This window comes from Protopterus annectens, chromosome 10.part0 (genome assembly GCF_019279795.1).
Source record: "Protopterus annectens isolate FY-2018-M chromosome 10.part0, PAN1.0, whole genome shotgun sequence".
Lineage (NCBI taxonomy): Eukaryota > Metazoa > Chordata > Ceratodontiformes > Protopteridae > Protopterus > Protopterus annectens.
The window spans coordinates 1,581,367,203-1,581,381,128 of NC_056744.1; positions in this window are offsets into that span (position 1 = coordinate 1,581,367,203).

Consider the following 13,926-nt stretch of genomic DNA (forward strand, 5'->3'; position numbering starts at 1 on the left):
GTTTATTATATTTGTCAGTGAGAAAGCAATACATTGAACCTATCATTTAGAAACAGTCTGTTTATTGATTAATTGGCTTTCTTTCACATTGTGAAAGATGCAAAGAGCTGATCAGTCTTTTTTTTGCAAATCATTATTCTTTGTTGTAATGTATCTCATCTGTTCGTGAACATCAAACAGAGATACAGCATGCTCTCTGCTGCTATGATAGTTTGCAAAAAAATAAATTGGAAAATGAAATGATTGATTACACACCACCACAGAGACTATTTTTGGCATAAAAGAGGGATTTTCTTTTAATGACACCCTTTGACTGTAGAACATAAAGCAAGGTGATTTACACATGAGGGCTAATAACTCCCCAAATCATTCTGCCTGAAGTAACTGCAACCCAAAGAAAATACCATCAAGACGTGTTTTAATTCTTCCAATTCAGCTTGTTCTAATAAGATAAAGATATTTTCACCAGCACAAAGTTTAAATCCCAAGGAGTGAGAAGTGTTCTCTTGGAGATCTTAACTGTAGGATCCCTTTAAGGAAGGCCTTAGAAGGATATGTTCTATCTGTGAAATAGTTGAGAAACAGGCAGAGGGTATAGAAATATGCACCTCAGCTAATGAATAAACCAGATTTGAATGATCTAAGCCCTGTGTTAGATTCTATGAAATAAATCTCTTCTACTTCTGTATATAAGATTTCCTTGTACTAGGTGTTTTAACTTCTTTTAACATTTTTGATAGCTATATATAAAAAAAATAGCTGTTTAAAATTAGCTTCCCTTATATGCATTTATTGCTGTAGGTAGCAAGATTTACTTGATCAGTCATGAAAATGTGAAAAATATGTAGTGTAGTGTTTGCTGTTTGAGGATTTTTTCCTTTTCTTCTGCACTAAATGACAATGCAGTAGGTGTACATATGTACAAGGGTGTGGAGAGCTTGACTTGGACATAAGGTAAGTGTTGCTCGTCTCTCTACATTTATAAGACAAGAAGGTGGGGTAGTTCATTTAAAATGCTTTATTACAGAGAAACATGTGCTGCGGTAGCGTTGTCACCTCACAGCAAGACGTTGTCACGTTCGATTCTCAGCTAGAGCGTCTTCTGTGTGGAGGCATGCGTGAATGGGCGTGCCTTCGTTGAAGGTTGTGCATCAGGGCTGGTAACTCGGCACATAAAAATTCACTACCAATACATTAGCAGACCGGAGTTCCACTGTGGTGACCCCTAACCGGGAAAAGTCGAAAGACACAACAACAACAACAACAGAGAAACATCAGGATGGATAGCAATTTCAATAACTATAAAAGCACTTATTAACATATAGAGCTTACACACAGACATGTTAACACTTCAGCATCTTAATACAAAATGGCAGTCTGTCCCTGCACGTGCTCAGTAATCAGTACACTTAGTAGTACAGTACAGGAGATTTCTTAAAGAGATATGCGCACTGTTGTACATCCTCCCTCATAAAGAAAATAAAATACTTTATCAAATAAGATTGCAATTAGGCAGGCATCAATATATACGATCAGAAAAGAAAACATAATGCTCAAATGATTCATATTGTCAAGTCCAAGTCACTGTATATCCGGAAAAGAGTCTCAACACTCGACTGGATCTTGTGATATACCCATCAGTAGTGGACTTAATAACAGGGACAGGTTTTGGTGAACCCTTGGGATTCATCACAGGAATGGAAATTGCTTCTGGAACTTCCTCAGAAACTGGAAAACCGGATAACTCACTCTGAGATGAAGAGTCTCTCTCACAGTCTATGTGCTGTGGTACAGGTTTGGACACCAGTATCAAATGCTTCCGATTCCACCTGAATTCTTATCCTTGTGATTCCACAGTCAGTGATCTCTGTTCTGGGCAGATGTTCTTCATGAGTCCAATCCGATTATAGCCTCTGGACATTTGCATCCTTACCAGTTCTCCCTCTCATAATGGATTGAGCGGTCTGCTGGTCTTATCATAGTAGGACTTCTGGGTTAAGCACTTCTTCAACAAGTTGGCTTTGACAGGTTTGTTGTTCTTGACACATGGAACCAACAGCTGACTACTGACTGGTAATGTGGCTCTGATTTGTCTCAACAGAAGTCTCTGAGCAGGTGAACCAAAATGTTTATCATGAGGAATATTTCTGAGATTCAAGAGATTTAGGACAACATCACTATTGTCTCACTTGGACGTTTCTAGTATTTGCTTTGCACTTTGAACTGCTTGTTCTGCCAAACCACTGGACTGAGGATACTCTTGGCTACTGTGACATGAGTAAAGTCCCACTCTTCTGCAAATCTTTTGAACTGTTGGCTTGTAAATTGTGTGCCATTGTCAGAAATAACTTTGTGAGGAGATCTATGGACTGCAAAATGATGCTTCATCTTAGTAATGACTGTAGTAGGTGCTAGATTGGGAAGCAGGTCAGTCTCAAACCAATTGGAATAAGAGTCTACTAACAACAAATAATGTTGACCATTCCATTCAAAAATATCAGTGGCTACTCTTGACTTAGGTAGTTCAGGAATCTGGTTCAGCTGAAGTGGTTCTTTCTGTTGCTGTGGATTTGTACTATTACACACAGAACAAGATAAAAGTACCCTCTCAATATCTTGTGACATAGAAGGCCAAAATACTAGTCCCCTTACCCTTCTTTTGGTAGAGTCTACTCCTGTGTGACCTTGATGTAAGATAGTGATATACTTGTGTTGCAAAGGCTTTGGAACAATGACTTTTGGACCTTTCATAACAATACTATTGTCTGACAAAATCTCATCTCTATATGGAAAATAAGTTTGCCCTTCTGGAGGTAAATTAGATAGCTTTGACAGTGATCCTTCTTTGAGAAAGTAGTTGAGCTTCGTAAAACCATATCTGTGGCTGTGTGATCTCTGAGCTCATAAAGATGTGTGGAAGAAAAAATTCTCACCTCCATGACTAAAATCAAATCTCTCATTCTCGTGCTGTTCTTTGGTAATTCTGGGTGATCTGAATAACATGTCAGCAAGATAAAGAAGTTTGCCTTTCTTGTAGACAAAATTGAAATAGTACTTTTGCAATCTCAACATCGTGGTTTGCAATCTGGCTGGAGCTGTATGCATAGCCTTTCTCAAAAAGGTGACTAGTGGTTAGTGGTCTGTCATCACAAGAGTAACTGGCTTGTGAACATCATAGTATCTGAGAGTAGGTGGACTTGCAATTCTCTGTTTCAGGACATCAAATGCTCTGGTGCTGTTCTAACCAAGACCAAGATAAAGCTTTATGTGTTAGCTCTCTGAGTGGTGCGGATATTTGACTCAAGTCTAGAATGAACTTGCCTAGGTAGTTAATCATGCCAAGAAAACATTGCTGGGCTTGAACATCGTCTAGAGCTGGCATCTTGAGATTGGCTGTTTGCTTAGAAGGGTCTAATTGTAAGCCAGAACTGATGAATAAATGACCAACGTACATGACTTCTCTTAGCCTGAATTTGCATTTCTGTGGATTCAGCTGAAGATTCACTTAATGTGCCCTTTCCAGAACTGTTCTGAGGTTTCTGTCATGCTCTGCTTCAACATTGCCTCCTACCAGTATGTCTACTATAATAACACAAGGATACCCAGAAAAAAATTTGCTCCATTGCATGCTGAAAGACTTCACTTGCAGAATTTATCCCAAAAGGCCTTCTCAAAAATCTGTACCTTCCAAACAGAGTACTGAAAGTAGTGAGCAATGAGGATTTCTTATCAAGCAAATTTGCCAAATGAACTCTCTGCATCCAAGACAGAAAAAACAGTGGCATTTGGCATGAGGTATGCAACTTCTTTGACTGTGTGCATTGGAGGATGAAGTCTATTTAGTGCCTTGTTCAAATCTCATGGATCAATGCATATTCTGATGTCATCTGAGCTTTTCTTATGAGCTACCACCATGGAGGATACCCATTCAATCAGACGCAAAACTGACTGGACAAATCACACCTTGTCGCACCATTTTGTCTAACTCTGCTTTAACTCTAGTCTGCATGGCTATTGGAACTTTTCTAGCTGGCCTGACAACTGGGCTAACATTTAGGTTTAACTTCATGGAGTACACAATTGGAAGCTTGACTAGTTTGTCTTCAAAGAGATCTGCATAGGTAGAAAAAATATGCTGGGCAAAGTTGGAGTGGTGGTCTTTTAAGCTAACATGGTGAACAGTCTTGTTAAATGAAAGCAATTCCATTTCAAAGATTCTCTGAGGCCTAATAATGACTGGATGTGCCTCTAAACCACATAAAATAATAAGTTGTAGCTTCTTCCAACAGAGTAACATGAAAGCACTATTGAACCTTCGGTTTGAATCTCTTCACCACCATATGCAACAAGCTTTGCACACTTTGCCAAATCAAGCCTTTCACCAGCACACACTCTAGGAAATGTTTCTGCAGACATAACATTGCACTTTGAGCCAGTAACAACTACAAGCTCTAGGGTTTGCCATTTATCCAAACAGTACAAAATACTTCATTCTTGGCCCATAAATCAACTGCATTCACTGTTCCACTAAGCACTGACACACCATCAACATAAAAAGAATGAGACACTGGGTCATGGCTTTCTAATGGATCAACTTGTTTTTTAAAATGTTCCCTTTTAGTAAAATAATGTGTGGCTTTTGATTTACAAAATCTTTTGAACTGGTTCCAGTTATTACATCCGTTGCATTGTTGACCAAATACTAAGCATTTCTCTGTTAGATTCATGATTACTGCCACAATTATGACAGTTAATAATGAAACTAGGTTGGGGCCCATGCTTTGAGTTTGCTGGCTCACTCCTATGCTTCACTGAGGCTGTGCAAACTCTGGAACTTACTAGAAAGTTCTGGAGTTTACCACTTGCTGTGGCAGGGGCTGCCATGTGCTTGGGCCTGTTTTGCTTAAGCATGTGTTGCATGCTATCAACATGAGGCTTAGAAGTTACTGGAAACATGCCTTTCTCATTTGTAAGCATATAAGTGTGCTATTCTGTACGCTCATATATCTGACAAATCTCGATCGCTTTATTCAAATTTAAGTCACTGTCATGAAGCAAAATCTTTCTCACAGTTTAGTACCACACACGTCTGTCCTTTATCCACTCATCCCTTAATTCAACAAATCTGCATGTTTTAGCAAAAGTTTCACCTTGTGTAAAATAAGTGCCTCTTCATTGTAATGTTGGTCTGAGGGTTACACATTTCTTTAAATTTACATTTTAAGCACTCAGAGTCCTCCCTTGACTCAGCTGGTACAACAATAAGATGTTTTTTCCCTCTCCAGCAAAGATAACAGGTGCATGCACAAATGAACGTTCCCTTTCTATGGCTTCTGACCCAGCTAAATTAAGTAGAATAAATGCCTTTATACGGTCATCTTTATCAGAAAATGCAACCTGTATGAAAATGTCATACTCTTGCTCAAACACTCTCCAGTTCTCTGCAATATTATTATCAAACACTAGTGGACCTGGTTTTCAAAATCCATCTGCCATGCCAACAAAGTATGTGCATAGTCAGACTGAAAATATGGCCCTTTTGCAATTATACATGAACAAACTGCTTTGCAAACTTGTAACATCATTCAGATGCACAATAAACTCTTTGAAATGCTTTACTTTGTGACATATGCTCTGTAATTGCCGTATTTGCAAAATAACTTTATTGTAACACTGCACAAACATGTGAACACTTCTGATAACTTGGATAGCCTCAGTAAATATAAAAAAATGTTTGTTTCTCTTTATTTTACTCGTTTTATTCGTTTCATGCAATCTGAACTTTGTTTCAAACATTTCCTTTGTAATTCAAATATTTCTAGCAATATTGGACATTTCGACTTATTTTAATATTGTTTAGAGCTTTCTGTATGCCTCATTTCATATTTTGCAAATAAGAAATAGTTTGAGCAAGTTTTAACATAAGAAATTTTATTTCTGATCTGTTTTTGCAAATTATATACACAGCAGGGAACGGTCCACTGCTCTATATTACTCCACATGTAACTGGAATTCTTTCTGGCCATTGGATTTGCCTCTAACATCATGTCCTTTAGAAATCTTGGTTCTGACACCATGTCACTAGTCTGTCTACAGTTGTGAGACAAGCAGGTGGGGTAGTTCATTTACAATGCTTTATTACATAGAAACACATCAGGATGGATAGCAACTTTAATAACTATAAATGAACTGATTAACATACAGAGCTTACACACAGCCATGTTAACACTTCAACATCTTAACACAAAATGGCACTCTGTCCCTGTACGTGCTCAGTAATCAATACACTTAGTACATGCCCACTGGAGGTTTCTTAATGAGATATGTACACTGATCTACAATAAGTATTCAGGACTTGTCTCCCCTTCATAATAACCTTGTTTAATGGTCTTCTATTGACCTAAGTGTTACATGCAGGTTTCATGCATGTGTAACTCAGCATTTGCGACTCCGTGTTCTTTTTTGTGAGACTTTATCAGAAGCCTTTGAATTGACATTCTGTTCTCTATGCTGAGAAGATCAGAGTTTTTAACTTGTGGAGTAGAACTTTGCCCTCCTGTTGGGTTGCGCCAACTTGTGCAGCCATAATGGCTATGGTGGAAGGGAGATAGTACTGAAAAAAACACGTTTTTTTGGGTTAAGAAAGGACAATGCTATAATAAAATCACAAAATTTTCAGCTAACAAAACCTAGCTAACCCATTACTGTTCCACACTCAAGCTACTAAACTGGCATAAGCTACCTCTCAACCTGACAGATACCCTGATACATATAACCCACAACATAACACATAAATCTTTACCTTGCCCATCTCTCAGCACTACTGTCCATAACTGTCACTCTAATAGACTTCTTTGATCCAGTAAAAAAAGTTACGCTCTTAACAGCAAAGCTCAAAAATCTGCCAGAAATGCCCTGTGTTCTAATTCTGGAGCTAAGACTTAGAAGTCACTTCTGGCTACTCTAAAGTCAATGGATACGCTCCAGAGGTTTAAAATGGTACTAACATTTTCTAGTTAACCCATGGTTTTGCTCTTGTACTACTCCTGGTTAAAAACACCACTAAATTTCATACCTTCTACTTAGTCTTCCAGTAGCACAGCTAGGGTGGGGTGAGAGGGACAACTTCCCAAGTATAGCGTGTTGGGGGAGGGGCACCATCAGCTGATCCCAATCTCTCTTTAATGCAATACTGGCTTTTAAAAGCCGCTATTACATTTGAGGTCAAACTTGAGCACTGTAGTGCTCTGCGTGTGATCTAAACAGTAGCTACATTGTAGCAAGCAGAAGTGATTTCTTTTTTTTCTTTTTTATCTAAAACCTGAGCACTCCAGCTTTCCATGCAGGCAGAGTATAAACTGTAGCAAGTGTTTGTTATATTTGTAGCAAGCAGTTTGCTACAGTTTAAAAGAAGAATTTGACATTTTTTTAAGTAAAACATGAGCACTATAGTGTTCTATGCAGGTAGGCTATTAACTATAGCAACTGTTTACTACATTTGTAGCAAGCAGTTTGCTACAGTTTAAAAGAAGATTTTTTTTTTTTAATAAAGTATGTTTAAGGAGGGTTGGAGGCAGGACACTAAAATGAGACCTGAAATGCTAGGGCAGGAGGGAGGGGTGGCATGTCATTCATCTGGCCACCTGGTTGGTGTGTCAGTAGAAGGAACATCAATTATTGTTTTTTGCTCTTCAATGGAACAGCTGGGGAGGGGAGTGGATTTAACAGTAATAAGCCAATCAGCTTAATACTGTAAAGTATTTTTTTTTTTTTACTCTTTACTTGAACTGAGTGGGTGGGGAGCTGGTTCATGGCAGAGATACAGGAGGCTGTTTGAGCTAGCTATGCTTCTGTAGTCTTCCAAGCAAAACCTCTCACATTTGCCAGTACTTCTCCATAATATAAGGCTTATAGTCACTTAATTTTTGTGGCTGACTCTGTTTTAGTAAATTATCATTAATACATACCTTTCTTCATTTTAACATTCTCAAACTGTCCATATTCTTCTCTCACCTTTATTTCTATTAACTTTTTCAACCTACACCTTTTAAATAATCTTTCAAGACATTGTAATCGTTCTTCTTTCCAACATATTTCAACTCATTTTCTTTCATGTTCACAGATGTTTGCTGATTATTCACACTGATATCCTTCAGTCTGATGTTAACTGCATTTATATTCTGTCAAACTGATTGATGTGATTTCTGCATCTGAATTTTAACATATGTCAGTCTCCAGCCTTCTTCACTGAGTGCACCCCTTATCAAAGTTCAACTCACTAATGTGCATATAATTCAGTGTTATTTTGTTTATATGTTGTTGTTGTCTTTCTGCTTTTCCTGGTTAGGGGTCACCACAGCGGAACTACGGTCCGCTAATGATTGGCAGTAGATTTTGACGAATGCTGTGGTGCCAGCTCGACATTCAACCTTCAACAAAGGCACGCTCATTTATGCATGTCTTTCGAACGCCCACCCAACCGCGGGGAGGACATGCAGACTCCACACAGAAGGCACTCCCTGTGCTCCAGCCGAGAATCGAATGGGAGAACCTCTTGCTGTGAGACAACAACGCAACCGCTGCACCACTGCAGATGTATGTCATATGCATTTTTCATTACATATATCAACTCATCTCTCTGTTACCTTATTTAATTTTCAAGGGTTTTTCCTACTGGTCCTCCATTGAAAAAGGGCAATTCTACCCATTCAGACATTCTTGGTAAACAAATGTTAATAAATAAATAAATCTGATGACAAATCTTTAATTACAGTTTCTGTTTCTCAGTCAAAGTAATTACGTTCATTTCATCTGCTGCTTGATTTTTGTAGACCTGCAACATGAGTAGGTAGTAGCTATAGACTGTGTTCTAGAGCATATTCCTAAATCTGAACTGCTGTTTGATCTTGTAGACCTGCAACATGAGTATGTAGTAGCTATAGACTGTGTTCTAGAACCCATTCCTGAAAGTGAAATGCTGTTTGATTATGTAGGCCTGCAGCATTAGTAAGGTAGTAGCTGTAGATCGTGTTCTAGAACCCATTCCTAAATCTGAACTGCTGTTTGCAAAGCTAAAATAATTTGGTTCCTCCTTGTGTATTCTTGGTGGAATCATATTGACTCACCAAGGTTAGTTTTGATGAAACAACCTTCGGCGAACACAGCACAAACATTTTTACAGGGAACCAAGCTCCCCCCTGCACCCCACCATGTAGGGGAGCAATCCCACCCCCAAACCCTATACCAGATTCAGGATTGCACAACACTGAAGAAAGAGTCAAACTCCAACTTTGGTGAAGTTAATTTCAATGAACAGGGTTCGAACATTTTATATTTACCAAAACTAACTTTGCTGATTTGAGACATTCGCATCATTGTTATACTGTTTGTGCTTTTCTGTTAGTGGCTTGGCTGAAAACCATCATGAAATATTTATTGGCCCTTTATAAATCCTTCATCTCCTTCAAAATGATGTGAAATTATTTTTCTTATTGAGATCAGCTGGTTTGGACAGATGAAGTGGGATCCTTGAAAAATAATCTGAAGAATTTGTTGTCGGAATTTGAACTTTGGATAGTAGAAGTAATGTCATTCCAATAGAAAAATTGTCCACGTCTTTCTATTATAGGAAGCACTGCTTTATGTCCTGTGTTATAAGGATCATCATAACCGGATAATCTGCAGATTAATTCCAAATGTTTCTGAGATGCCTTTGTATTTTTTCATATGTACACTTGAGGGACCAGAAGAGTGCATAAAGTCATTAATCCTGTTGTTTTCAGAAACTGTCTTGCTGCAATGGCTTGTTGCTCAGAGGATTTATAATGAGACTGATCAGATTTCTTTTGTTTGTCATGAGTTAGGCTTTCATTTACGATTAATCTAGTATGCCTCTAAACATTATTGACACTGATGGAGTCAGAAATGGTTTGTTGTAGTTTGCTGTTATTCATGGCTGTAACCTGCAGTTGTTTAAGTTATTTGTTCATCTGCAGTTTCTTTGATTTTTGTGACTATCACTCATACAGATAAGTGAAAATTGTTATGTTTTGTTTTCTGATGTACAAGTACTGCAGTTAAACGTTTAGTAAATAATCTGGGAGTCGGCTTAGGTGAAATGTCAAAGCTGAAAGCTGAAACTGAAAATAAGCTATATAAATAAAACAAATCATGAAAAACTAATATAAAGTCTTTGAATAGCATTCTCTACCAGAAGATGATCCATCAACTTCATATGCCTTTGATGAGACCGAATGTTTGGGTCTAAATTCTATGGCATAATCTTGTTGAATTGTTTGTGACATTCTATGGCATAACCTGGGGAACTGTTTGCAGCATCATTTGTCAGTGTTTGTCTTTTGTCAGGCAGAAACATGTGCCTGCAGCCTGTCATACAGGAATATTTGGGAAGAGTAATGGATTAGGGGAAGGCAACAGACGTTCTGATGATCTTTTGTTGTATCTGCACTTTCCTGTTGCCCTTGAATTATAGCTGGACTGATTCCCTTTGAACTGCTTAGTTGCATAAAGTGCTGTGGGTATTCCTTTTTTCTAAAATGGTTGCTCACTTTTGCAAGTGATGGGTAGGAGATCATATATGTCTTTGAAAGACGATCTTGCTTTGCCTTTGTTTTGTAAATCAGTTGCAATTTCATTTGGAGGTTGATGAAACAAACTGAACTCGAAAATATTCCAAACTGTTGGCCTTCATTATAAGAATATGTACTCAGCCAAGCTAACTTTCTTAAACCCCATCCCCAACATGGCAGCTCTTGAAGAAAAATTAATTGAATCAAAAGCACAGTGTCTGCAGTCCTACCTAGTTTACTGTTGCAAGTCTAGGTGTGATATTACTGTTTCGAATTTACTGTAGATTTACTTGAAACTGCTCCAAAACAGAGCTCTGGTAAGGAATCATGTGAGTGAGATAGATGAGTGCTCTAAACCATAAGTTGCCAGGTGTGCACAGTCATTACCATATTTACCTAGTAATCTTGAATCCTTATTCAATGGGAATGAAGTTAGAGGAACAGTTTTTTTTCAATAGATGTAGATAAAGATACAGTTGAAGAATAAGCTTAGTGTACTGTCTTTCGGCTTTTCCCGGTTAGGGGTCGCCACAGTGGAACTCCGGTCCACTACTGATTGGCAGTAGATTTTTACGTGCTGGCTTGCCGGGCCTAATGCACAACCTTCAACAAAGGAACGCCCATTCACACATGTCGACATTCTGAGAATCGAACTAGCAACGTCTAACTGTGAGGCAACAACGCTACCGCAGCACCACCTTGACATAAATCTTTTCTGTCTAAGGGTGATATATGCAACCTATCGAATACAGCTTAAGGGAGATGCAGATAACCTATCCAATATAGGCTATGGGAGATATATACATATACAAATTATCTAATACAGGCTAAGGGAGATATATACAAGACTGGATACTAGTATCTCATCCTTCCCATATATCTCACACTGGGTGCCTGCCAGACACCCTCAAGCGACCACCTAGCTACATTTCTAATAAGAAGCAAAACTCCGCAACTGACCCAATAAACTGTCAGGGAATGTTGGAATAGAAAAACTTCAATCAACTCAACTTCAATAATGACCTAAAACTATGTAACTGGACCCCCCCTTAAATAATTACTAGATTTCTTCACATTATCACATTTCTCTTGAATTTCATTAGACTCCCTGGACTTAGTCTTCATGAAAATTGTGAGATTTATGTGAAAAGAAAGAAGCATATGTACTTCTTTTGTTTACGCTCAAAAAAAAAAGAGAAAAGCAGATTACAGCCCATCACAACCACATGTGTATTTTAATTTAAGTTTTGATTAAAACTCTCATAAGAAACCAACCAGTTTTAGTAAGTAAGAGGCATTATGCAGAAAAAAAAATGCTCTGGTATCAAAGTTAGATGTGAAGCACCTGAAATGTGTGGACAAAGTGGAAATCTCCTAGTAAAGCTGACTTTGTATAATGTCCTCTCACATTTACCAACACCTGGAAAAATGCTGGTATGAGACCTACAGCAGATTTCACAGGGAATGAGACACACGCAGAACTCTCAACTGTCACTGTTTGGAGGAACGTTCCTATTTTCAAGCCGGATTTATGCATGCACATGATGTACTTATTTTCGGAGGTATGTCCCTATTTTCATGCTTTAATTACCCCTTCACACAATTTTTCTGAATCCCTCTCTTTAGCCATGATTTTTATAGGCATCTAATAAACTGAAAACCAGAGTACTTGACCAACATACTAATGGCACTGATTATTATAGCACACCTAAGAGCCATCAGCACTAGTCTTTCTTCATGGAAATAGCTCCAGTACTTTGTAGTTATGACCACCCCTCCTGGCATGATTAAAGGGCAGTTTTCTGTGCTTTCTCCTATTAACTTGGTGCACTTGGGCATTCTGAGGCAGTGTAGGTGGAGTTCCAAAGAAAAAATTAGCACCGTAACAGCTATAAATAAATGAAATCTGAGGGTCATGCTGCTCATTGCTAGAAATCCAAATCTCAAGATGTACTTGCTCGAAGCACTCCTCAAAATGGAGAACATCGACATTTGTGCTGTAATGGAGACCTGGTTTAAAGCGGAAGAAAGCACCCCTGTGCTACCAGGCTATAACTCCGTCCACACCTTTCCACCCCAAAACATGGACTGAAGCTCCAAAGACGGTGGTGTCTCCATATTCATAAAGGATATGCACACCTCCAGACTAGTAGCCTGGCATAATGCATCTGAGATACTTCAGGCACAACTAAGATTGGATAAGACTGCAATCCATGTCATAGCCTGCTATAGGTCCCCAATCATGTCCCTAGACTCTCAAACCATGTTCCTAAGCACCCTGGAATCTATTAAGGTCCAATCCAACACTCTCATACTAGGAGACTTCATCTACCCCTCCATCAACTGGAAAAACTGCTCAAGCACCAATGCACTGGCCCAGCGCTTCCTGGAATTCATCATTTTCAGTGCCCTGGACCAGCTCATTCTTACCCCACTAGAGGAAGCAACATCCTTGACCTGGTTGCTACTAACATGGGCAACCATTGCTCTACACCAAAAGTCAATTCTTCTCTGGTTAGATTCAACCACAAACTAATCACCATGGAAATCCACATCTCACCCACACCTCTCCCAAAGGTATCCACCATGAAAAACTTCTCCAAAGCTGACTTTGGCCTCCTAAAAACAGAGGAGGCTAACTTTACAGCACCCATGCCAATGGAAAATAGATGCATGACTGCCAAATCATACACCAATGCACTGTACAGACACGTACATAAATGCATGGAGCTAGCCATACACAACAGAACCAAGACACTCTCCTCCAAAAAAAGGAAGCCAGTCTGGTGGTCCTCTGCCATTAATAAACTCTACAACAGAAGGAAGAAACTGTTGCAGAAAAAGGTGAAGTCCCAGGACTGGAAAAATTCCCTGATTAGCCTCAACAAAAAGTTGAAATCCCTCATCAAAACCTCCAAAGCCAGCTATGAAGGCAGAATTGTGACAGACACTAAAAATAACCACAAAGCCTTCTTTAGTTATATCAAGAATCTCCATGGCAATATCCAGGTTTGCTCTGAGTTACTGCACAATGGTACCTCCTATACTGAGCCAACAGATATTGCCATCATACTGGCTGATAGATTCAGTGCCAACTTTACCCCTCTCTCCCCCCAAAAGAACCAATCTCAATACCAGAAGAATGTCAGGCACCCTGCATTACTGCAGCACAGGTTAAAGCTGCATTGTCTAAGGCCAGGAATGCAGCTTCCATGGGACCTGACAATATCATTGACTGCGTTTTACATGAATTACAAAATGAACGGGCACCACATCTGTGTGCTCTGTTCACTCACAGCCTCACCTTAGGCTTTGTCCCTACCAAATGGCACACTGC